The sequence below is a fragment of the Lynx rufus genome, unplaced genomic scaffold (assembly GCF_022079265.1).
Source record: "Lynx rufus isolate CCGP_SWC_20201006 ecotype Redwood Valley unplaced genomic scaffold, mLynRuf1.p SCAF_4, whole genome shotgun sequence".
Taxonomy (NCBI): domain Eukaryota; kingdom Metazoa; phylum Chordata; class Mammalia; order Carnivora; family Felidae; genus Lynx; species Lynx rufus.
In genome coordinates, this window is record NW_025814856.1 from 68,310,544 (window position 1) to 68,335,987 (window position 25,444).

Genomic DNA, 25,444 nt, shown 5'->3' on the forward strand with positions numbered 1-25,444 from the left:
CTTCCCCTATGTCCATCTGTTCTGTTTCCCAAATTTCACATATAAGTGAAATCATATGATATCTGTCTTGGACTGACTTAGTTCCCTTAACATAATACACTCTCTTTCCATGCACATTGTTGCAAATGGCAAGATTTCATTATTTTTAATAGCTGAGTACTATTCCATTACACACACACACACACACACACACACATAAACATATGTACATACATATATTTATTTATATGGATTACATCTTCTTGATGGATATTTGGGCTCTTTCCATAGTTTGGCTATTGCTGATAGTGCTGCTATAAACACTGGGGTGCATGTGCTATTTGGAATCAGCGTTTTTGAATCCTTTGAATAAGTACCTAGTCATGCAATTGTTGCATGATAGGGTAGTTTTGTTTTTAGTTTTTTAAATTTTTTTTCAACGTTTATTTTATTTTTGGGACAGAGAGAGACAGAGCATGAACGGGGGAGGGGCAGAGAGAGAGGGAGACACAGAATCGGAAACAGGCTCCAGGCTCTGAGCCATCAGCCCAGAGCCTGACGCGGGGCTCGAACTCCCGGACCGCGAGATCGTGACCTGGCTGAAGTCGGACGCTTAACCGACTGCGCCACCCAGGCGCCCCTGTTTTTAGTTTTTTGAGGAACCTCCATACTGTTCTCCAGAGTGGTTGGCCCAGTTTGCATTGCCATCAGCCCTGCAAAAGGTTTCCCCTATCTCCACATGCTTGCCAACATCTGTTCTTGCCTAAGTTGTTCATTTTAACCATTTTCACAGGTGAGAGGTGGTATCTCATTGTAGTTTTGATTTGCATTTCCCTGATAAGTGATGGTGAGCATCTTTTTATGTGTCTGTTAGCCATCTGGAGGTCTTTGGAAAAGTGTCTATTCATGTCTTCTGCCCATTTCTTCACTGGATTATTTGTTTTGGGGGTGTTGAATTTGGTAAATTCTTTATAGATATTAGATATAATATATCAAGATAATAATATATCTAGATATAATATAATATAATATAATATAATATAATATAATATAATATAACATAATATAAATATAGATATAATCCTTTAGGATTAGTACCCTTTATCTGATATGTCATTTGTAACTATCTTCTCCCATTCCATAGGTTGCCTTTTAGTTTTGCTGATCATTTCCTTTACTTTGCAGAAGTTTTTATCTGGATGAGGTCCCAATAGTTCATTTTTACTTTTGTTTCTTTGGACTCTGGAGACATGGCAAGTAAGAAGTTTCTGTGGCCCAGGCCAAAGAGGTTGCTGCCTGTGTTCTCCTATTGGATTTTGATGGTTTTCTGTCTTACATTTAGGTCTTCCATCCATTTTGAATGTATTTTTTTGTACAGTTGAGAAAGTGGTCTAGTTTTATTCTTCTGTATATCACCGTCTAGTTCTCCCAGCACCGTTTGCTGACGACAGAAATTCACATATTGAAATATACATCATATGTTCAAAAAAAATGTCCCAGATTAGCCAACATTGAGATCCTTACTTAAAATTGAAGTATATAACATCATATACAGAAAATTTTCTAAGACATGAATGTGCAGATTCATGAATTATCAGAGTGGGCGCTTCCAGAATAATCACCTGATTAAGAAACAAGACACAGCCGGCATCTACAATCCCTTCCCAATCCTGAACTCCTTTCTGTCTCTCCAATGTAACACTTCCTTAACTGTAATACCTACAGCGGCAGTAGTTCTGCCTACTTTTAAAGATTATATCAATGGGCTCCTGGAGCATGTATGTATCATGGTGAGTCTGGCATCCTCATGTCAATAAAATGCCAGTGAGATTCTTACTGGTTATTATAAGGTGTTTAAATTAATTTTAATTGCTGTACATTATCCCTATCAAGAGCTCTGCAATAATTTGTTTATCAATTCTTTATTGTTGACACTATTTGGTTAGTGCTCATGACATACATGCTATTATAAATGTAGGAGATCTGAACATTTCTGTCCCTTATCCCTTGTTACACAAATACACACCATTTCTCTCAAGTTTTAACCAAAACTGCAGTTGCTGAGTATGTGATATGTGTATATTCAATGATAGACCCAGTATTTTATATTCACCTGTTTTTCCAAAGTATTTGAAATCACACTCCCTCCAGCATAATATGAGAGTTCCATTTATTCCAAAACTGTGCCAATACTTGGTATTCTCAAATTTTAACCATTCTTATTAATCTTGTATTTTCCTGATGACTGAGATTAGGCACCTTTCATTTGGTTTTCTGGTCATTTGGGTGTGCTCTTTCCTGTAGTGCTAAATCAAGTGTCGGGCTCATTTTCTTTTCTATTGAGATGTCTCTTTCTTACTGATATGTAAAGGTTATTATATATTCTAGAGGGGATTCTTTTGTCTTTCTTACATTCTGTGACTTCTTTTTGTTGTTGTTTTTGCTGTTGTTGTTTTGTTTTGTTTTGTTTTTCTGCATGCTGTTCTTAATGTACAGAAGATCTTAATTTCTATGTAGTTATTTTTGGTCTATATTTTACTTTAACATGACTGTGTTTGTACGCACAAGAAATCTTTCCCTGCATCAAACAAATTAATTGTAATTATTTGTTATCTTAACATGATAAAATTTAATACTCAGCCAAAACTCCACTATTAAGTGCAATGAGATAATATTTGAAGTTTTTACACAATAGTCAAAAATACTAAATCACTTTCATCCTCTTTATTATCAAGCACTGTCCTAGAGGTATTACCCAAACAAGTAAACAGTAACGTTAATTTATACAGAGGAAAAGAAGAAGTTAATGTGTGATTATTTATACATGACATAATGGTTTACTGGGAAACCTAAGAGAAAAAACCTGAAAAACTATTTCAAACAATAAATCAATGAGGTAACAGTTCAAAAAATTAGTAGACAGAAATTAATACCATTCATATTTACAACAAACACATAATCGAAATATTTAATAAAATAAATATCCTTTATATAATTACTAAAAAGAATTATAAAATGTCAACATATAAACTTAATGAGCTATGCAAAGTTTAACATGCTCAGGAGGATTCTAAAGAAGTCCATTGTTGGGGCGCCTGGGTGACGCAGTCGGTTAAGCGTCCTACTTCAGCCAGGTCACGATCTCGCGGTCCGTGAGTTCGAGCCCCGCGTCAGGCTCTGGGCTGATGGCTCAGAGCCTGGAGCCTATTTCCGATTCTGTGTCTCCCTCTCTCTCTGCCCCTTGCCCGTTCATGCTCTGTCTCTCTCTGTCCCAAAAATAAATAAACGTTGAAAAAAAAAAAAAAAAGAAGTCCATTGTTATACTTGTACACAGACACAGATGCACAACAAATAAAAAGATCACAAGTAAGCAAAAGTAACTACGAGTGCTTAGAGTATAACAAAGGTGTTACTATCCTTTTGCATTGGTTCAGATCAATGCAAAAAATTAATTTACTTTAATACAAGTCTATCTGAATAATTGAGGATCATTTCACTTGAAAGACAGGAAATTGATGCAAATCTATCTTGATTGAAAAAATAATTTTAAAAAGTGATTATTTTAAAATAAAAATAAACCCAAAAACAATAATCATTTTTTAACTTCAGATTCAGTAATAGTTGAGAGTTATGGCCCAAATCAATAACCTGTGAATATAATATTTATTGATATCCATTATAATAATAAATCTACATGAAGAAAAGTATCATAAGGCAAGCAGAAAAACAAAAACAATTAATTCAGAAAAAAAGAGAAAATGCTTAATATAGACAAAGGGAAATAACTTCTCTGCAAATTATTGTGTGTGCTTCTGCAAATTATTGTTTTTTTATGCAAATTATTTGAAAAATGGTCATCTGAAAATGGATAAAGATATGAATAGGAAAATAAGTTATCGTGATACAATATTTTTCTTTAGTTAGGTTGACAGAGACCCTAAAACTTGGCAAAAAACTATATTGAGATGTGTAGGTAAAAAGCTGTGGGGTAAACAATATTTTCTCCTGCTAGGAATATGCTTTGGTACAACTTCTGTTGAGAGTTATTTGTTAAAATGTACCAAAAAATAAAATCCAGTAATTAAATTTCTAAAATCTATTTCAGGAATACATATACATATTTGTAAAATGAACTATGTTAATTGTAATTCCCTATAGTATTTTTTGTAACAACAAAAGTATAGTGTCAACTTAAATGTTCTTGAGCAGATGATCACTAATATTAGGGTATATGGTATTTTATGCGTAGGTCAAAATAAGGAATCTTATTACATACTGGTATAATAATCAAAATATTAATTAATGAGGAAAAGAGAAAAGTACAAATTATTGTGTGACACATATACTATGACTTGTAGGAAAGAGAAAAAAATGCTACCTTTTTGAATTTGCTCTTACATGCATGATATATATCTGGAAAAGTAAATAAATTGTAACAGTGGTTGTGCAAAAGGAAATGATGAATGACAAATGTGTTGTCTTTCTAAATTTTATGCTTTTGAATCATGTGATATTAAAAAGTTAAAAAAAATAAGAGAACTATGAATGCCAGATTACAATTCTTATACTGTACCAGCCTGAAAAAATGGTATTTTTCTTTAGATCAGCAGTTTAGTCATTAGGATACGTAGGATCCATTCAGCTCCAGAATTCTATGATTTCTGGATATGATTCCGTGACTACACACTGTGTTACAAAGTATGTCTGCACAGAATTATTTCATTCTTAATAGTAATAATGATAATTGTAAGAATAGAGTTATGACATCAAACGCGAATCATTCCAGAGCAGAAGGAAAGCACGACATTGAACAAAATCAATTTCACTTCATAAAGAGGGTTTGGATGACTCAGAACTGAAAGGTCAGTCTGCTAAGATGATGACAGCCCTTAGTTTACAGCCTGCTCCCACATATTCTCTCACCATCTTATTTGATCACGTATAAAGTGGGAAGACAGATAGCAAACCCATGAGGACTTCAAAGTGTGCATAAGACGAGCAGAAAAGGAAAAAGAAGACTGGTAAGACTGACAATTCTGGATTGAGCTAAAACTCAGAAGAATGAAATTATACAAACCACTGCTTTAATTAGAAAAATTGCATGTATTAATTATAAGTAACTCAAGAAATATAGGAAGGTAAAAGAAAAATTCTTACACCTGCCATTAATGAAAAAGTAATAAGTTGCATATATAAGAACCACAAATTTATAAATCATAATAATGTATATTACCTTTTCAAATTAAAATTAATTAACAAATATTTTCTAATGTAACTAAATATTTTTATTATTTTTAATTTTTTTTTAACATTTACTTATTTTTGACAGACAGAGGGAGAGAGAGACAGAGCCTGTGTGGGGGGGAGGGGCAGAGAGAGAGGGAGACACAGAATCGCAAGCAGGCTCTAGGCTCTGAGCTGTCCGTACAGAGCCCCACGCGGGGCTCGAACTCATGAACCCTGTGATCATGACCTGAGCGGAAGTCGGACGCTTAACCGACTGAGCCACCCAGGCGCTCCCATAACTATTTTTAAATTGTAACATTAACATTGTTTTGTCATATGTGTATAATTGTAATTGAAATCACCGATCTCCTAGTTTATGTCCTCACATACTTTTTAGTTTTCCTTATCATAAATAAGGCTGTGATGATAACCCTTCACAATTTCATTCACTGGAATCAAATTGTTATGTTCAAATAATATACATGTTTCTGAAAATTTTTATATAATCAGGATCCTGTAGAGTTTTTAATAATTATTTTAATATAGACTTTAATTTTAAGAACAGTTTTAGGTTCACAGTAAAATTCAGCTAGAAACTAGAGTTACAGAGTACATTAATGCCTCCATGCCTGTACGCTGTCCCCACTATCATGGCATTTTTTTTTTGAAATTGATGAACCATAATTAACACGTAATTTTCACCCAAAATTCATAATGTACACTAGGATTTAATCTTGGTGCTGTATAGTCTATGGGTTATGACAAATGTATAATGACATGTTTCCTTCATTATAATATTCAAAATAGTTTCATCTCTCTAAGATTATCAGTGCTTTTGAAAGTATCTTTTTCAGAACAGAGGTTGTTAATTTAAATGGAGTGAAACAATGATTATTTATTTCATAAATTATGGTGTTTTTTGGTGTTTTTTCTAAAAAGTTAGCAGAAAACCTAAGGTCATTTAGATTTTCTCTTATGTTATCGTTTTGAATTTTCATTGTTTTACTTTTACATTTATGACTGTGTTTTGAATTAAATTTGAGTTAATTTTGGTGAAGGGATAAGGTCTTTATGGAAATTCACTTATTTACATGTGGATACCCAGATGTTCCAGCACCATTTGTTGAAAATATTATCCTTTGTCCATGGAATCATCTTTGTTTCTTAACCGGTGATCACTTGACTATTTGTGTGGGTCTAGTTTTAGACACTTTATCCTGTTCCATTGATCTATTTATCATGCTTTCACCAATACCACACTGTTTGGATTACTGTCTCAAATAAGTCTTAAAATCATGTAGTATCAGTTTTTCAACTATTTTTATTCAACATTATGTTGGCTCTTCTGGGTCTTTTGTCCTGCCATATAAATTTTAAAATAAGTTTGTCTATATCCACCCAGTAATGGACTTTGATTGGAATTGCATTAAATATATATATGTAGATATATAGCATTTATTTAATGTTAATTATCTTTAATAATAAATTTATTATTTATTTATTCATTATCATTTATTTATGGATTATTTATTATTTATTTATTTTTTATTTAATAATTATTTGTTATTACAATTGTTATTTATACAATATTTATATCACACGATACATATTTAATATAATTTTATATGCAAATATGTGACAACTAAGCAGCCTCACATATCTATATGTCATTTAAATTCTAAATCTAACAGAGAAATTCCAGTAATAAGATAAATAATCTTATGATCAATTTTTGTTATAATAGCACAAGGATATTTCAACACTTAATATAAATAAATTACATAATCAGGTTAAAGGAAAGTTATGCATCAGGAATCATCTTGATTGATTCATCTATTTCTAAAAAAAAAAAAAAAAATCCATGGTAGTCCTGAAATAGAAACATCCTTCATCAGTTCCATAAAGAATACGAATTTCTTTCTTTCTTTCTTTCTTTCTTTCTTTCTTTCTTTCTTTCTTTCTTTCTAATTTATTTTGAGAGAGACAGAGTGTGAGCAGGGGAGGAGCAGGGAGAGAGGGAGACACAGAATTGAAAGCAGGCTCCAGGCTCTGAGCTGTCAGCACAGAGCCCGATGTGGGGCTCAAACGCACAGACCACGAGATCATGACCTGAGCTGAAGTCAGACGCTTAACCCACCGAGCCACCCAGGCACCTCTAAGGATACCAATTTCTAACAAAGATAGAAATTAAGGATCCTCAGTGTATAATATAATGTTTGGCACATAATGGGTATTTGATAAATTCACAAACATTTGGATAAGCAATATATTAATTGATAGAAATTTGATATATTTTCATTAAAATCCAGGTATGTCTGCCATCTATTACTACACTGATTAACTTTATTCTGCTACTCTTACAAGACAGTAAGTTGAAAAAAATGGTAAGATATAAAATCAGATATTGCAACATTATTATTATTTTCTCATGTTAAAATTCTTATTGAAAAATACAAAAGAACTAACTGTGAACACATATTAATTGTATATTTATATATGTAAATATAATGTACAACATATATGATTTATAATTTTATATTTGCGTATCTATGTTAATTATAGATTTATTTATATTATAGTATTAATTATAGATTTCTGCATATTGGCAGTTTATGTAAATGAACCAACAAATAACAAGTTGACCAAATATAAATTTTAATTACAAAGAAAACTCTAGGGGCGCCTGGGTGGCTCAGTCAGTTGAGCGTCCAACTCTTGATTTTGGCTCAGGTCATGATCCCAAGTCATGGGATCCAACCCCGTATCAGGCTCCACACTGAGTGAGGAACCTGCTTAAGATTCTCTCTCTCTCTCCCTCTGCTACCCTCTCCCACTCACACTATCTCTCTGAAATAAAAAAGAAAGAAAGAAAGAAAGAAAGAAAGAAAGAAAGAAAGAAAGAAGAAAGGAAGAAAGAAAGAAACAAGGAAACAAAGAAAGAAAAAAGAAAACTTCAATGATTAAAATTATTTGTAGAATATAAAATACTTAAGTAAATATAACAAAGGACAGCCAAAGAGATGAGTCTTAAAGATGACTTATAAAGATACAGAATTGTATAAATGCTTGTGTAAATATATATACAAAAATATTTTGCTGTGTCTATGGATCCTGAATGTTTGTTTTAATCATCAGCCACCTCTCTGCTGTTATTCCCTGAATCTTCCCTAAGATATAGTGAACATAGATGACAAGGCCACAAAATAGATACTCTTTGTATTTTGAGACTTTGACAGAAAATAAAGCGGTCTCCTTGGAAACTTGAACAAAACCCTCTTTGTATACAAGAAGTTGACATAAATTGTATATCTTATTAAGTGAAATGAAGGCAACATTTCTATCCCTCTTTTGCTACCAAACTCATAGCTCACGCTTACCATGGTACTCAATTGGTCAGAGCGAAAAGTATATTTTTATAAAATCAGGTCTGTTAGATAGAGAGAGGGGGAAAACAATGAGATTAGCTTTGCTGCAGCCTCGGAACATTAGCAGTATGCGTAAAGAACATTTCATATCCCATATACTATTTATTTAGAAATCTCTTTTGTCCTTTTCATTCCCCTAATTATATCATTTGAGCTCTACCAGCCTTTGCCCTTCTGTGCCGCCAGTCAGAATCCAAAACAAAGGGCTGTTACTAATTGGAATCACAGGGAGAAGAAGAAGAAGAAGAAGAAGAAGAAGAAGAAGAAGAAGAAGAAAAAGGAGGAGGAGAAGAAAAAAAGAAGAAGGAGGAGGAGGAGGAAAAGAAGAAAGAGAAGAAGAAGAAGAAGAAAAAGAAGGAGGAGGAGGAGGAAGAGGAGGAAGGAGAAGAAATATCCTCACTTTCCTTGCACCAATGGAGAGAAGGTATTATTCTTTGGGATGAAATTAATGCAGAGTGTATTGTGTTGAATGTTAATGCCATAAGGGTATACAGTACTTGTTCAATAAATGTAGAATGACATAAAATGTCACATTGGGAACATTCACAAGTAACGTTCATATTTGCTTCTCTAGAGTGGACAATTGGGTAAAAGCAGAACATCTAGCAACATCATGTTTAAACTTAGGGCACTTAACAGTGTCTGCTTTATATTGTTGTCATAGGGGTGCCTGAGTGGCTCAGTTGGTTATGCGTCCGACTTCAGCTCAGGTCATGATCTGAAGAGCTCAAGCCCCGCTTCAGGCTCTGTGCTGACAGCTCAGAGCCTGGAGCCTCCTTCAGATCCCGTGTCCCTCTCTCTCTGCCCCTCTCCTGCTCACATGCTCTCTCTCAAAAACAAATAAACATTAAAAAAGAAAAAAAATATATTGTTGTCATAAAGATTAAAGTGGTTAACATTATTATTAAGGGAAGGGAGTGATAGTCTCCTCTGCAGAACACTGTTGTTCCTTCTTATTCCCTGTAAGGGAACAGCATTATCAAAAAGAGAAAGGACATGTAACTGTCAGTGTAAAGAAAGAGAAAAAGGGTTGAGATTTTAGTAAAACAAAGACCTTCAATTTTTTTGTTTGAATTCAGACCCCAACAAAGAGATGGTTTTTATACATCCATATACACAGGGAGAGCAAGAAAAAAAAATGAAAAAGCATATATATATATGTATATATATATATATATATACATATATATGTATATATATATACACACATATATATACATATACGTATATATACGTGTATATATATATATATATATATTACACATATACACACACACACACACACAGATAAAGAGGTGTATTATCAGAATAGCATTATCAAACAAAACACCCAATTAAAATTAAAGACTTTTTGGATATTCAAGATAATAGTAACAATAGCTGAGTCAAAAAAGATTCTTACTATAAATAAAATTCCTCAGTATAATTTTATAGACACTCAAACACACACACAGTTGGTAGGTATAGTTAACATGAAAGCCTTGTCATGGTTCTAAATCTCAATTTCTCCTTCTCTGTTTCTCTCTCAAACTATTTCTCTCTTATACAACTTTCTAGTTGTCATCGCAGGTTGGTGGTTTGTTCTGAAGAAAGTTTATAATCATATGCCCCCAAAATATGTATGGGTTTGGGAAGTAAATTATTAACCATTAATAAGTTAATGTTGGAAACTTGATCTTTTTTCACATTTTATTTTACTTTTTTTTTTAAATTTTAGCTTTGAGATAGAATTGACAAGCAAAATTATGATATCGATGCTCTTTATGTCTCTCAAAAAAGGTTTATATTTAGAAGGCTTTCATATTTCTTGTCAAATTTCTCTGACAATTTTTTCCTCTCTGTGAAAAAAAGGTATTTTTTCTCTTGTATTTTCTACCTAATCTTTCTAGTTATAGGAAAGCTATTTTCTTTCATATATTAACTTTTCACTTAGTCCTAAATCATAAAACTTTTTATATCTTTTATTGCCTTTAAAATTAATTTCTTTAAGGGTTATCAGAAGATAGTAGTAGACAAATTCACAAAATAAAAATGTGTTATTATTTTGATAAGAACCCTGACTCAATTAAGTTGTTGTTTGTTTTTAAATGAGAAGTTTTGAAAAAGGATGGCTGGATCTGTTGTTTTGGTTTTAATGTATTATTGTCTAGTTTAAGTATCAGAGCAAGCTTATTTTACTAAATTTATTTCAGTACTTTTGAATTTTTCAGCTTCAGTATTTTTAATTATTATTTAATTTAAATTAATTTTTATGAAGTTATTAAATTATTAATTATTAAATTATATGTATCTTCAAATTCTAATGAAATTGTGAGATGAATTTGTAGAAACTTTAAAAATGTCTCTTAGGGCTATTGGTCATTCTTATTTTCCTAACATCATTGATATGAGCTGAATTATATCCCCATGAAACTCCGATGTTGAAATCTGCAAACTTGGTACCTTAGAATGTGACTCTATTTAGAGATAAGGCCTTTAAAGAGGTCATTACGTTAAAATGAGGTGGTTAGGATGAGACCCAAATTCAATCTAACCAGTGTCCTTATAAGACAGACCCCAGCGATGTTACCACACAGAGCAAAGGCCATGTGAGGACACAGCATGAAGTTGGTTATCTGCAAGTTGACGATGGAGGGCCCAGCAGAGAATTATCTCGAGCCTCTAGCCTCCCCGGGAAAACAAACCTCTGCTATTTAAGTCATTCAGTAACCAGTAGCAAACTTACAGAATAATTAGATGTTCTCTTAGAGTTACATATTACATTACCTCTTAAATAATAATTCCCTTATTTGTTGTTTCTCCCATATCCTCAGGGAAATTCTGAGACTGAGCAGTCTTACAGGATTCATGGTCACTGAATAATCTCATAGTGATCACATTAGGGGAAATGTCCCTGTTCATGTATTTTTGGTAATGTGAATTAACAAATTCATATTTAAAAGAATATTCTCCCATTGGTAATGGGATTCTCTGAGTTGATTGTCTGGGATTCATCTTGGAGGCCTCTCCATGAACAATCATTTGCTTCCTAAATTAGAATCTATATCATCGAGACATTCCAAAGACTCTTCTTACCATGGAAAGCTCCAGAAGCTACAGATTTATGGTTCCAAGACAGACCCACTTGATGGGCCTCCTCCCAGATCCTAAGTCTTCATTATATACCTCAGTTACTGAGTTTCAGCGGGGGCCTTCTAGAATTTCCCTCTGGTTATCTCCCCGGCTTGCCTCTATTTTCTAGACAGACTATTATTGGTTTTTGCTACTGGTGATTTTTTTCTATCCATGAATTTTATTTTCTCTATTTTCTAGACAGACTATTATTGGTTTTTGCTACTGGTGATTTTTTTCTATCCATGAATTTTATTTTTTCCATTAAAAAAATATACAATGAGCCAGAGCCAGAGATTAAATTACTACATATACAAATGTAAGCCCATTATCTTCGAATTTTTTTTCTAAAAAAAAAAAAAAAAAAGTGCTAGCAGTCCTTAATGCTGTTAAAAACAGTGACAAGACCTCTGACTTTAGTTTCAAAGCCTATGCCAGAGTTTTATCTTTATTTTATGTATTCTGATATTATAAAATCTTTGCCTTTCCCATTTTGCTACTTTATTGGCTGCATGGTCTGGCTTATTTCTATAATTACTTATTTTGGTTTTTCTGTAGCCATGCTCCAAAAGAAATACTCATGGCAAACTTTTATAGGATATAATTCAGTGATAAGTTTGTCACCAGTCATATATAACAAAATAAGGCCCCGGTTGTGTATTTCAGTGGAACAAAACAAGTTTTATGCTAAGTTTTAGAATGTGAATTTTTACCATCATCCTATTCTATCTCCTGTAAGTAATAAGTAATGTATTATATCATGTGTAAGAATTTTGCTGTTGTTGCTTCTTTAACAAAAAAGGATAAAAGCAATACTTTGGAATTGTACAGGGAGAAATATGGAAATGATGGTGGCGTCCTCAATGGGAGTACAGACTGTGGATAGCAGCTTTGAAGGTCCAAACATATCCTCTTGCTTCTGCTAGATTATTAGAGTCCTCAAAGCTGTTATCTTGACTCATTAAAGTGCCTCTGAGGCTGGAGTTCACATCAGTATGACCGACATGTTGATTTGCCACAATCAAAAAGTGTCTTAAGAATCTATATATGTGAAGTCGGTGTTATGTTTGTGTTATTTTCTGTAAGGAGAGCCGGTTATAAAATCATTCACCACCAGGAAAATGTGGTTTGAAAACAGTTTCAAAACCAAGATAGTTGGATGCCCCAAATATTGAACGGCGTTCATTGTGTCCCTTTCATGGAACAGATGGCCTGGATAGGAGTCCATTCACCCTCTCTCTACAGGAATAATTTGCATCGAGACTGGAATTGTAAGTCTTGTGTGTGTGTGTGTGTGTGTATCATACGTTAACTTATCCTTCATTACATAGTTTCAGAAGGATTGCTAGTTTTAGAATTTATTCTAATGTGATTTAGTTTTGTTTGAATAACAGCCAAAAATAATAAATTATAGTATATTATGAACACAATTCAAAATTACACCATTTTTAGTTGACTACACAGTGTTCAGCCTAGTGGATGTTATTCCTTTAGTGATTTTTCCATCAGACAGGTGTTCCAATTAATCAAACAAATACACAAAAACTTCTTCATTACCAGGACATATGTGATAGAATAGTTTGCCTATAGGTGTTACATAGCCATGTTTATAGGGTCGTGAAAGTTTCCCCAAATCAAAGGCTTATATAGACTCAGTAGTTCTTATGACAATTACCTGTTTTAAAGAAGCAGAACCTATTTGAAGATTCTAATTTGGTTCTTTGAAATCTCTGAATATATCAAATGTCCTTCTTCCCAATATAGACTTAAAAATTCAATGTATAAACTTACAGCTTCTAAAACATAATATAGACTCTGTTGCAAACATACCTACATCTATTCTGACATTCACTTCTTTCATCCTTGGCTCTCATATCCTAATCCTATCTATCCTAAGTAGCATTTTTAATTTAAATATTATGTTATCTATTAAATAATAATAATATTAAAATACAAATGGTAGTGTATATTAATCATATAAGTGAGTATACATTTTTATTATATTAAGTATATAATAATCGTATGTTTGTTTTTTTTTTAACGTTTTTATTTATTTTTGAGACAGAGAAAGACAGCATGAACGGGGGAGGGTCAGAGAGAGAGGGAGACACAGAATCGGAAGCAGGCTCCAGGCTCTGAGCTGTCAGCACAGAGCCTGACGAGGGGCTCGAACTCACGGACCGCAAGATCATGACCTGAGCCGAAGTCGGACGCTCAACGGACTGAGCCACCCAATAATTGTATTTGAATGCGTATGTGTGCATATATGTTATCTTTATATATAAAGATTATATGAAGGAAAACTTATGACCTAGGTGCTAGTACTAAAATTGACACCCATTTGCATATATTAATTTCTGTGATTTGGCTTCTTAGTCTTTGAGATGGGCATAGTTGCATCTGTCTTACACTTTTTCTATGCTTATGAGGTTACTGTTCAAAATGTGTTTACAAAGTATAAATTATGATTTAATGCAAGTAGCATAATAAAATATTGGAATGTTATTATTTGAATACCGTAGAAGATAATGATGAGATTGAAGGGGATGCTGTAAATTACACAGCTAGTTCATAGTTTAGTAGATTTTCTCTTCCCTTTCCCCACAGATATACACAGGAACCATGGAAATGTGATCTAAATGTTTGTGATTTAAATCATACATGTTATAAACAGTTTATACATGTATAAACATACATGTTATAAACAGATAAGATCAACCATTTTCAAAAACTAATGGAGAAAACATATTTCATACCATGCTTTAAATATAATACCAAGATGGTCACTGAAATATGTTTACTAATTTGAAATACAAAATGACATATTTATATTTGGGTTTAGTAAAAAAAATTTTGGAGATTGTAAAAACTGAATTTCATAATACAGTTATATACAGATAGAGAAAGAGACAAAGATAGATGCATGTTATCACTCCTGGGATTTATAAGACACCAACAGGGTTAAGAAATCTTTAAAATGCTTCATGTGGAGTCTAACCCTTAATTAGTCAGTAATGTTACTGCAGCTTATCTAAAATTAATCAGCAAAATCCCCACTGATGCCTGCTGATTTCTTTATAAATTCCATCCAGTAATATGGCCCTTTGGATAAAAAGAAAAGAAAAAAATGAACTTGCAAGCTTCTTAAAAATGTGGTAATACAGGATAATTTGAACACTGGCCTTCCCTGATACATGTTCAGGAGGAAATGATTTTTCTGACCTAACTAAAATTGCAGTTTATTTTAGTTATTCCATTGTTCACCATCTCACTCCTATGGTTCAATGTTGTTGTGAGATTGAACTCAAAGTTTCCCTATTCTTCTTGAAATTTCTTTAGACTGTGTCATGCTATCACATAAGTATAGATTTAAGTAAACTAAATCCAAAGAGCAAAAATCAATATTCTTTCATGCTACAAGCTTTTCTTTTTGGAAGGTACAAGTCATTAATCCCTGAAAGAGCAGGAAGGGGAACCTATTAACACATAGAAAAGATGTCAGAAAAGATGAAGGGTAAACCCTAACTTCCACACTTTCTACCTACGCTAAATCACAAAAGTTTGTAAGCTCTTGCCAGCCTTCATTTTCTCATCTCCTTTGGGATGAGCCTTACCTCTACTGAACATGTTAAGGACTGAGGTATATAAATAAATAACGGCATAATATCTAGTGTATGTATAGTCAGGACTCAGCAAATGATGGCAGTTATTATTTCTATTACATTTCATAACATTTCAAATTGACTATACTAAAAACAAAATCAGTTATACGTTAGACTACAAGTTGTCAGCTGAGTTTATAAAAATGAATTAAATTGTCAGCCAATAATTTTAGTCTCATCTGAGTGGCTTTTTCTGTGAGTGAGTACAAAAAAATTTGAGGTATATGTAGATGCAGAAGCAACAATACTAAGTTATTAGACGATAGTAAAATAAAATATTAAAGTGGTTAACCTAAAGTAAGAGAATCTATATATACTATTTCATTATTAGATCTGAGTAGATATTAGAACAAAACAATGCATGATATAGAATTTACATAAAATATGCTATTTGAAAAGAAAAACAAAGTGACCTTAAGCAGAACATATGCCCTTAAATGAAAAAAAAATACTTCTCAAAGGCAGTAAAAATAAAATATATATCATACCTGGAAACAATTTAAATAAAGGGAATGTCAACAAAGTAATAAATAATATGTACTGTATATAACAAAAAATAAAGTAATGGAATGAGTGAAATCATACTCTACCAATTTGATATCAGACAAAATATATTTCAATATATTTAAGAAAAGAAAGTGCAGTTAACATAAGCAAGGGGACTGCAAAAAAATATCCTAGCAGATGCTATTTCTAGAGAGACAGAATAAAGACCTTAGAAATCCACTCCTCCATAAAAGCAATGAAAACACAAACACTGTCAAAATCAAAATTTTAAAACTCTCAAAATTTGCCAAAAGTGTTTACCAATCTTATAAGCATAATTCAAGAAAAAATGGCACTCTTGGCAAGAAAAGTGAGTTTTGTGATGTTAATTTGCCTTATTTCCTCTCATCTTTCCCAGTTGTGTGGTAACCAGGAGAATCAGTCATAGTAGCAAATAAAACAAACCATTTAGCAACCATTGGAGGGATGAACTGGGCTTGGAGACCCTGAAAAGTCCATCTGCATATAATTTTTAACATTTCACCTGACTGTCAGCTGCCTAGAAACTCCTGCTTCAGAGATTGCTTTTATTCAACTTGACCCAGAGCTCCTTCAAAGCGAATCATTTGCTTGGGGTGTTTGTTCAACAACTCAGGTACAATCGTCCAACATGAGAGCGGCCCCAGAAGGTGATAGGACTTGAGGTAAACAAGACACTGATTAAAAAATAAAATAAAATAAAATAAAAGCTAAAACTAGGACGTTTAATTAAAAGCCCATAGGAAGTTTTGAAAAGCTCTGAAATATTGCTTTGACTGTAGAAGACCTCTAACATGTGCGGAGCTGTGTGCATAAGCAAGAAAGACCTGGGGAAGACTTAAGGGCTCACATCTGACTCATCTTGGGGTTCAGCATAAATGGAAGTAGAAGCTCAGGTAGACTTAGAAATGCCTGCAGAAGCATTAAAGGTTTGCCCCAAATATGCACCACCCCCTTGGTACAGACTGGGAGACTTAGTGGTTTCAGGCATTTAGGAAAACTCTATCCAATCATTAGCTGACCAGTATGCTAAGCAAGAAGAGATTGTAGTGGAAATATAGAAAAAAAAGAATACAAAATTTACAGTTAGATCAAGAAACTCATTAGAAAATAAAAACAACAACAACACAAAACCCCAAAGTAGCAGCATCAAGAGAAAGAAGAACAACAACGATGAACATTGCAAGGATCTGGAGAGTGTGTGGGGGCGTCTATTTCCAGAATTGCCATATTGTACTGTTTTAATACCCAGTTTTCAACATATGAAGAACAAAATTGTGAGAACATGTGAAGAAACAGGAAAATTATGACCCATAAGGAGGGGGAAAACAGTTAATAAAAACAGTTCCTGAGGAAGCCCAGAGATCACAATTCTAAACAAAGGCTTTTAATCATATATATAGTCATATATTATAATAAATATGTTCAGAACTAAAGGAAACCAAGTGTGAAGATCTAAAGGAAAATTTGAAAACGAAATATCTAAATAGAGTATGGATAATGATATAAAAATTATAAAAATAATAAAAGAAAATTCCTGAGTTGAAAAGTACAATATCTAAATGGAACAAAAAAACAAAAAACAAAAAACAAAAAACAAAACAAAAAAAACCACAAAACGCAATGAGATCAGAAAGATATTTGAGATGGGAGAAGAAAGAATTAGCAAACTTGAAGATTAATGAATTGAGATTATCTAATGTGAAAATGAGAAAAGAAATCAGGAAACATTAACAGAGACTCAGAGGTTCGTGAGAAGCTTTAAGTCATAATAACTTACAAATGGGTGTCCCAAACAGGATAAAGAAAGAGAACAGAAAGAATATTTAAATAAGTAATTTTTCCAAATTAATGAAAAACAGTGAACTACCCATCCCTGAAACTCAACATACTCCAAATAGCGAAAGCTCAGAGATCCATGCTTAGAAACATCATAATTAAAACTATTTAAACACAAAGACAAAGAACTTTTAATCAAAAAGAGCATATTACCCGGTTAAATACATGGGGTACTCTATAATAATAGTTACCTAATCAATAAATATAAAGGACAGAAATTAGTGGGGAGACATAGTCAAACTGTAAAATTAAAGACTATCAAGGAATTGTATATCCAGTAGAACTATATTTCAAAAAATTAAGGTAAATTAAGACATTAACTGAGAAAATCAATTGCTAGAAGATATGCCTTACGAGAAATTAGGAAAAGAGTCCTTCATTTTTCATAAAGTTTATTTACTTATTTTGAGAGAGAAAGAGAGAGCAGGGGAGGGGCAGAGAGACAGAGGGAGAGAGAGAATCCCCAGAAGATTCCCTGTTGTCAGTGCAGAGCCTGACACGGGGCTTACCCATGAACCGTGAGATTATGACCTGAGCCAAAATCAAGACTTGGATGTATAACTTACTGAGCCACCAAAACACCTCAGGAGTCCATCATTTTTATTTGTTTATGTATTTTTTAAAGTTTATTTATTTATTTTGTGTGTGAGAGAGAGAGAGAGCAGAGGAGGGGCAGAGAGAGAGGGAGAGAGAGAATTCCAAGCAAACCCCACACTATCAGTGCTGATCCTGATGTGGGGCTCGAAGTCACGAACTGTGAGATCATGACTTGAAATCAAGAACCAAGATGCTTAACCAACTGAGCCACCCAGGCACCCCAAGAGTTTTTTATTTTTTAACGAAAGTACACCGTATTCAATCTATTCTGTACAAAAACTTAAATCTACATAGAAAAAATAAAAACCACTGTTAAGCACAGCTATATAGCTAAATACAAACGACAGCGTGTTTATTTTAAAAACTGCATAATGCAATAAAGACACTATGTTTGTGAGCTTATTATATTTAAAGCCATGACATGCATGAAAATAATGTCACAAATAAAAGAGGTGGGGAGAAAGCTATTATATTGGAGAAAGATTTTTATATAATTTTGAAGTTAAGCTTGTATTAATCTGAATTTTGCTGTTTTAGTTCAAGATGTTAATTATAATCCCTATGGCAGCCACTAAAATATTATGTAAAAAAATAGAGTAAAAGAAACAAAAAGGGAATCAAAACTCACACCAAAAAATATTTAACACAAAAGCAGGGAGTGGTAGAAAGACAGAAGTATAAAAATCAAGACAGGACATAACAAAAACAAACTGCAGATAACAGATATAAATCCTCCTCTGTCAGTAATTACATTAAATGAAAATGGATTCAACCACAAGGAGATACCACTTTATATCTACCAGTATGACTATACATGACAAACAGAAGAAGGAAAATGGCATGTGTTGGTAAGGATGTGGAGAAATTAGAATCCACATACATTGCTGATAGAAACATAAAGTAGTACAGCCAATGTGGAAAACATTTTAGAGGTTCCTCAAAAGTTAAACAGAATTTCCACATGATCAACCAATTACACTTCTTTTTTTTATTTTTGTTTTTTTAATTAAGAGGTTTTATGAGACTTGTTACAAGAAGCACAAATGTATAAACAAGTTTTATACACATTGTATTCTTTTTTTATGAAATTTATTGCCTCTTTCCCTCTCCATAACTTTTTTTATTCTCCCCTTCCCCTACCTCCTGGTCTTCTGTTGAGTTTCTCAGGATCCACGTATGAGTAAAAACATATGGTATTTGTCTTTCTCTTCCTGACTTATTTCACTTTACATAATACTTTCCAGTTCCATCCATGTGGCTACAAAAGGCCATATTCCATTCTTTCTCATTGCCACATAGTATTCCGTTGTGTATATGAACCACAATTTCTTTATCCATTCATCAGTTGATGGACATTTAGGCTCTTTCCATAATTTGGCTATTGTTGAGAGTGCTGCTATAAACATTGGGGTACAAGTGCCCCTATGCATCAGCACTCCTGTATCCCTTGGGTAAATTCCTAGCAGTGCTATTGCTGGGTCATAGGGTATCTCTATTTTTAATTTTTTGAGGAACCTCCACATTGTTTTCCAGAGTGGCTGCACCAGTTTGCATTCCCACCAACAGTGCAAGAGGGTTCCCGTTTCTCCACATCCTCTCCAGCATCTATAGTCTCCTGATTTGTTCATTTTGGCCACTCTGACTGGTGTGAGGTGGTATCTGAGTGTGGTTTTGATTTGTATTTCCCTGATGGGGAGCGACGTTGAGCATCTTTTCATGTGCCTGTTGGCCATCCGGATGTCTTCTTTAGAGAAGTGTCTATTCATGTTTTCTGCCCATTTCTTCACTGGATTATTTGTTTTTCAGGTGTGGAGTTTGGTGAGTTCTTTATAAATTTTGGATACTAGCCCTTTGTCCGATATGTCATTTGCAAATATCTTTTCCCATTCCGTGGTTGCCTTTTAGTTTTGTTGATTGTTTCCTTTGCAGTGCAGAAGTTTTTATCTTGATGAGGTACCAATAGTTCATTTTTGCTTTTAATTCCCTTGCCTTTGGAAATGTGTCAAGTAAGAAATTGCTGCGGCTGAGGTCAGAGAGGTTTTTTCCTGCTTTCTCCTCTAGGGTTTTGATGGTTTCCTCTGTCACATTCAGCATCCTTTCTTAATAAAAACCCTCGAGAAAGTCGGGATAAATGGAACATACTTAAACATCATAAAAGCCATTTATGAAAAGCCCACAGCTAACATCATCCTCAATGGGGAAACTGAGAGCTTTCCCCCTGAGATCAGGAAAACCACAGGGATGTCCACTCTCACCACTGTTGTTTAACATATTGTTGACAGTTCTAGCATCAGCAATCAGACAACAAAAAGAAATCAAAGGCATCAAAATTAGCAAAGATGAAGTCAAGCTTTCACTTTTTGCAGATGACATGATACTATACATGGAAAACCCGATAGACTCCACCAAAAATCTGCTAGAACTGATACATGAATTCAGTAAAGTCACAGGATACACAATTAATTTACAGAAATCAGTTGCATTCTTATACACTAATAATGAAGCAACAGAAAGACAAATAAAGAAACTTATCCCATTCACAATTGCACCAAGAATCATAAAATATCTAGGAATAAACCTAACTAAAGATGTAAAAGATTTGTATGCTGAAAACTATAGAAAGCTTATGAAGGAAATTGAAGAAGATACAAAAAAATGGAAAAACATTTTGTGCTCATGGATTGGAAGAATAAATATTGTTAAAATGTCAATACTACCCAAAGCTATTGGCACATTCAATGCAATCCCAATCAAAATTGCACCAGCATTCTTCTCAAAGCTAAAACAAGCCATCCTAAAATTTGTATGGAACCACAAAAGACCTCAAATAGCCAAAGTAATATTGAAGAAGAAAATCAAAGCAGGAGGCATCATAATCCCAGACTTTAGCCTCTACTACAAAGCTGTAACATCAAGACAGCATGGTATTGGCACAAAAACCGACACATAGACCAGTGGAATACAATAGAGACTCTAGAATTGGACCCACAAATGTATGGCCAACTAATCTTTGACAAAGCAGGAAAAAATATCCAATGGAAAAAAAAAAGATAGTTTCTTTAACAAATGGTGCTGGGAGAACTGGGCAGCAACATGCAGAACAATGAAACTAGACCACTTTCTTACACCGTTCACAAAGATAAACTCAAAATGGATGAGGAACCAATTAGAAATAGAGGAATTATTTCAAACTTTAAAAAGAACATTTGTAAAAATCCTGCAGCTAACATAGCAAATGGCAAGAAACAGGAAAATTTTCCCCTGGATTTGGAACAAGGTAAGGATGTCCCCTCTCAGTGTCTATTAAATACCATATTGGAAGTCATAGCTAGTGCCTTAAGACAAGAAAAGAAATGAAAGTTATACATACCGGGAAGGAAAAACTAAACCATCTTTCTTTGCAGATGTCATGAATGTGTAGTAAATCCAATGAATGAATCTACCCAAAACCCCTGAGACTAACAAGCAATTTTAGCAAGGTTAAATGATGTAAGATTAATGCACACAGACACACATACACACATTGCTTTCATGTATACCAACAACCAACAATTGAAATTTGAAATTAAAATACACTGTCACCAAATTAAAAATGATATACTTGAATATAAATATAACATATTTTGTTTATAGCATCTAGATGCAGAAAATTACAAAATTCTGATGATGACATCAAGAGATCTAAATACATGGTGACGTAATATATAAGCACAGATTTAAAGTTTCGGTATTAGTAAGATGTCATTTCTTTATAGCTTCAACAAAGTTTAAAGCAAAAGCTGTTTGTGAATAGTTATTATGTGCATATTAGCAAACTAATTCTAAAATACAATGGAAGAGCAAATGTCCTAGATTAGCCATACATAGTGAAAAACAATAGTGATATTTCTTCCCTACTTTAAAGTCTTGCTATAAAGCTACAGTACTAAACACAGAACAGTCTTAGTGAAAAAACAGATATATAGATTTTTGGAACAAAATACAGAGCCTAGAAATACAGCCACACAAATTGAGTCAAATGATTTGTGACAAATGTGTGGAATCAACTAGAAAACGAATAGTGTTTTCAGCAAAGAGACAATTGGACATCCAGAAAAACTGGCTAAAATTGAATCATTAAAGCAAAGAAAAAATGCAAAAAAAAATATGCAACTTCTAAAGAAAACATAGAAAACATGTGAGGCTTTGTGTTTGGTAATGAGTTTTATGTAAAACACTAAAAATACTAACCATAAAAGATGGATTTACTAACATCCGTCTTTATTACAAATAAAAACTTCTGCACCACAAAAGACACTGTGAAGAGAATGAAAAGATATGTCACAGACTGAGGGAAAGTATTTACAAAATACATATGTGTGATAAAGGATGTAAATCTAAAATACATAAACGACTTTTCAAAGTCAACAATAAGAAAGCAAAGAAATTTAGAAATAGAGATAAGTATTGAGCAGACACCTCACCAAAAGGGATACATATATCGCCAATAAGCATATGAAATAGTAGTCAACTTTGTCATTAGGATATTGTAAAAACAAACGAGACAGTATTAGGTATCAGAATACCTAAAATCCAAAACCTAACAATAAGTTTCGGACAAAGATACAGAGAAATAGAAAGTCTCTTTTATTGCTGCCGAGATGTAGCAGAGTGTGACCCTATGTAATAACTGATTTGGGGTATAAAACCCGACAATCTTGACCCAACTCAGGACAACTCTGATGGGTCATTGAACTCCTGAACTTGCCACTGTCACTAGATTGACCAGTGCTATTTCTAGGCCTGTGTCACAGATCAATATCCACCCTTTCCTGGCTAATTGCATCCTTTTATTCTTTTCGAAGTATAAGTCCCAAGGGCACTCTCATGTAAATATCTTAATACACTAAACTGCCACAGGGTGTGCTTTCCAGAAAAGCCAACCTGTGACAAGGGTTATGATTAGTAGAAAAAATCCATTATTTTGGTTTTCAAATGTCTATGGGGAAGGTGATAATGACCAGGAGCTGTGAAGAGAAATTTTATCCATAAAATTTGATTTGCTCATCTTATGAAGAAATTGAAGTCATGAGAATGAATGACATAAACAAGACACTACAAACAATTGAAGAAAAAAGGGATTAAGATAGAACTCTTGAAAATGTAAATATTTAACCTGGAGGAAATAAAGGAGCTCTCCAAGAAAAATAAAGGTGAGCAGTGGAGAGAAGTCCCAGGAGAAGAGGTTCTGAAACAGCAAGGAAAGAGACAGTTTGAAGTAGAATGTCAGTAGTGTTCCATTCATGCATTCAATAACATTTATTCAACGTTGGGTATTTGACATGCCCTACACACTTCAAGGAGATATGAGGTCAGCTCATACATGGCAATGATTTTGATGTGTTTCCAATGTTATTAACGTCAAGTCATCCTGACTCATAGAGGACTATACTGGGAGCTGCTGAGATAAGAAAGCTAACATTTCATAATTAAACTAAAGGATTCATGGGAGAATTTTCTAGCTTTGTTTGAAAAATAATTTTACTTTAATTTTGAAGTAGAAAATTTCTAGATATGATTAAGAGGAATCGAGGTGTATATGAATGGTATTCATATGCAAATGTAGTAATACTGAGGAAGAGAAAAATGAAGAAGGAGGAAGAGAAGAGAAGGAGGAGGAAGAGGAGGAGAAGGAAGAAAAAGAAGATGAAGATGTAGAAGAAGATGAAGAGGAAGGGGATGGGGAGGGAAGGGGGGGAAGGGGAGGTGGGGAGGGGAGGGGAGGGGAGGTAGAGGGAGAAGGGGAGGGGGAGGGGAGAGGGAGAAGGGGAGGGGCAGGGGAGAGGGAGAAGGGGAGGGGGAGTGGAAGGGGAGGGGAGGGGGAGAGGGAATGGAGAAGGGGAAGGGAAAAGGGGAAGGGGGAAGGGGAGGGGAGGGGGGAGGGGGTAAGGGAAAGGGAGGGGAAGGGGAGGGGAGAAGGAGAAGGGGAAGGGGAAAAGGGAAGGGAGAAGGAGGGAGGGGAGGGGGAAGGGAAGGGGAGAAGGGAAGGGGAAGGGGAAGGGGAAGGAGATCTATTGCCCAGTCCTGGGAGGGGAAGTTAAATTAGAGAAATAATAAACTCACAGAAGTGGACATTTTTCCCAGGGTTCCAGTCACTGGCCTGACAATTGTTCCCTTCATTGAACCTCAAGTGACTTAGAGTCCTTCATGTTTTATAATCTTGCCTCCAGAAAAATGATTTTAAGAAATAAGCTAGCTTTCAAGAACGTGAGAGTTAAACTAAAAACATAAAAGTAGAAGCAGATTTGACCACAATGATTATCTGAGTTTTTAAATTTATGATATTTTCCTGAAATGACAATGGTTTCTATGGTAAAATTAGCACATTTAATTTTTCCAGAACTACTTGCTGTATTTTATGAATGAAAATGTCACTTGTTCATCCATTAAGAATGTGCCCTAATATCTTTACCACTGTCAGGAGATATGAAATATAAATTCTTATTAATGACTATTCATTACATTCTACCTAATAATGACTACAAAACACAGGCATTTTCTAGTGCCATACTAATTTTAATACTACTAGGACGCTCTATTCTACGATGTCAGGAATAAATTTGAAGGGTTCCCCATAGAATTCTCACAGTATATGATGTAGGTGAAAGCATAAAACATTTGTCAAAAGAGCCTCCTTACGGCATTTTTAACCTTTTCTTTGTTCAGCGTGCCATGATGAAATAGTGTGTCTTTTCCACACTGACAATTGATAGTCATAAGTCTTTTATTTCACAAATCCGTCATTTATTTCAAACATAAATAAACATTACAAGAAAAAAAATAATGAAAAATCGGTGGAGGTCTTTTGTTTTTGTTTTTGTTTTTGTTTTTGAGAGTGATGGAAAGAAAGAGAGAGAGCAGGCTCCCTGCTTAGCGCAGAGCTGGATGTGGGGCTCCATCCCACAACACTGGGATCATAACCTGAGGCAAAATCAGGAGTTCGATGCTCAACTGAGCCACCCAGGCACCCATAAAAGAAGATATTGCTGATACGAATTAGTTTCACAGCTATTTCTTAAGATATGACTCACTGAAGTAACA